The following is a 2500-nucleotide window of genomic DNA, read 5'->3' as shown; positions in this document are numbered from 1 at the left end:
CTGTGTTCATGGTTTTCGTGTGCTTCGAGAGGTTTGGTCCGTGTTTTTGAGTACTCTTGTCCATGATTTTCGTGTGCTTCTAGAGGTTTGGTCCGATTTTCAGTACTCTTGTCCATGCTTTCACATGCTCTGATAGGTAGGTTCGTTCTCAGTTATCCCTGTGTTCATGGTTTTCGTGTGCTTCCATAGGTTTGGTCCGTGTTTTTGAGTACTCTTGTCCATGATTTTCGTGTGCTTCTAGAGGTTTGGTCCGATTTTCAGTACTCTTGTCCATGCTTTCACATGCTCTGATAGGTAGGTTCGTTCTCAGTTATCCCTGTGTTCATGGTTTTCGTGTGCTTCCATAGGTTTGGTCCGTGTTTTTGAGTACTCTTGTCCATGATTTTCGTGTGCTTCTAGAGGTTTGGTCCGATTTTCAGTACTCTTGTCCATGCTTTCACATGCTCTGATAGGTAGGTTCGTTCTCAGTTATCCCTGTGTTCATGGTTTTCGTGTGCTTCGAGAGGTTTGGTCCGTGTTTTTGAGTACTCTTGTCCATGATTTTCGTGTGCTTCTAGAGGTTTGGTCCGATTTTCAGTACTCTTGTCCATGCTTTCACATGCTCTGATAGGTAGGTTCGTTCTCAGTTATCCCTGTGTTCATGGTTTTCGTGTGCTTCCATAGGTTTGGTCCGTGTTTTTGAGTACTCTTGTCCATGATTCTCGTGTGCTTCTAGAGGTTTGGTCCGATTTTCAGTACTCTTGTCCATGCTTTCACATGCTCTGATAGGTAGGTTCGTTCTCAGTTATCCCTGTGTTCATGGTTTTCGTGTGCTTCCATAGGTTTGGTCCGTGTTTTTGAGTACTCTTGTCCATGATTTTCGTGTGCTTCTAGAGGTTTGGTCCGATTTTCAGTACTCTTGTCCATGACTTTCGTTTGCTTCGATTCGTTCACTCTATTACTCTTGTCTGTGGTTTTCGTTTGCTTCGATTCGTTCACTCTTATTACTCTTGTCTTTGGTTTTCGTTTGCTTCGATTCGTTCACTCCATTACTCTTGTCTGTGGTTTTCGTTTGCTTCGATTCGTTCAGTCCATTACCCTTGTTTGCGGTTTTCGTTTGCTTCGATTCGTTCAGTCCATTACTCTTGTATGTGATTTTCGTTTGCTTCGAGTCGTTCAGTCCATTACCCTTGTCTATGATTTTCGTTTGCTTCGAGTCGTTCAGTCCAATACTTACCTTTGTCTATGATTTTCGCTCTAGCCCAGTCGCCCTGCGCTCTGGAAATCACATTCCAACTCTATCACCGATAGTGCTCACACCTTGGAAACCACATTTCACCCGGGGAACCTTAGGGTGGATTTTGAGCCTTTCGGGATTGCGAAACCATCATTTAACACTCTAAACTTAATTTCCGCAATCCCAGACGCACTTTCCATATGGTCTCCAAAAATGCGTGTGAGCTGACCTGGTCCCTTATAATAGGCAATGAACACGATTTTGGCAAAATATTTTTTTCAAAATTTTTTGACTCACCGGGTAAAATCGAATTTACTTGGGAAAAATGTTCTAGCAAGGGCCCTCCCATACAAATTTTTTTCTTCTCAAAAATGATTTTCGTTTCACTTTTCATACTCAGGGGAGTCTAAAATTGATGTTTTGAGTCACCGTGAAAAAAAAATTTTTTTGACCCGAGCTTGTGTCGGCGACCCAAAATCGACGCACTTGGGAAAAATGTTCTAGCAGGGGCCCTCCCATACAAAAATTTTTTCTTCTCAAAAATGATTTTCGTTTCACTTTTCATACTCAGGGGAGTCTAAAATTGATGTTTTGAGTCACCGTGAAAAAAAAATTTTTTTGACCCGAGCTTGTGTCGGCGACCCAAAATCGACGCACTTGGGAAAAATGTTCTAGCAGGGGCCCTCCCATACAAAAATTTTTTCTTCTCAAAAATGATTTTCGTTTCACTTTTCATACTCAGGGGAGTCTAAAATTGATGTTTTGAGTCACCGAGAAAAAAAAATTTTTTTGACCCGAGCTTGTGTCGGCGACCCAAAAATCGACGCACTTGGGAAATATGTTCTAGCAGGGGCCCTCCCATACAAAAATTTTTTCTTCTCAAAAATGATTTTCGTTTCACTTTTCATACTCAGGGGAGTCTAAAATTGATGTTTTGAGTCACCGAGAAAAAAAAATTTTTTTGACCCGAGCTTGTGTCGGCGACCCAAAAATCGACGCACTTGGGAAATATGTTCTAGCAGGGGCCCTCCCATACAAAAATTTTTTCTTCTCAAAAATGATTTTCGTTTCACTTTTCATACTCAGGGGAGTCTAAAATTGATGTTTTGAGTCACCGAGAAAAAAAAATTTTTTTGACCCGAGCTTGTGTCGGCGACCCAAAATCGACGCACTTGGGAAATATGTTCTAGCAGGGGCCCTCCCATACAAAAATTTTTTCTTCTCAAAAATGATTTTCGTTTCACTTTTCATACTCAGGGGAGTCTAAAATTGATGTTTTGAGTC

Source organism: Anopheles moucheti (genome assembly GCF_943734755.1).
Source record: "Anopheles moucheti chromosome X unlocalized genomic scaffold, idAnoMoucSN_F20_07 X_unloc_63, whole genome shotgun sequence".
Taxonomy (NCBI): Eukaryota; Metazoa; Arthropoda; class Insecta; order Diptera; family Culicidae; genus Anopheles; species Anopheles moucheti.
The sequence above is the reverse complement of the archived record's forward strand: the minus strand, read 5'-3'. Positions refer to the sequence as shown.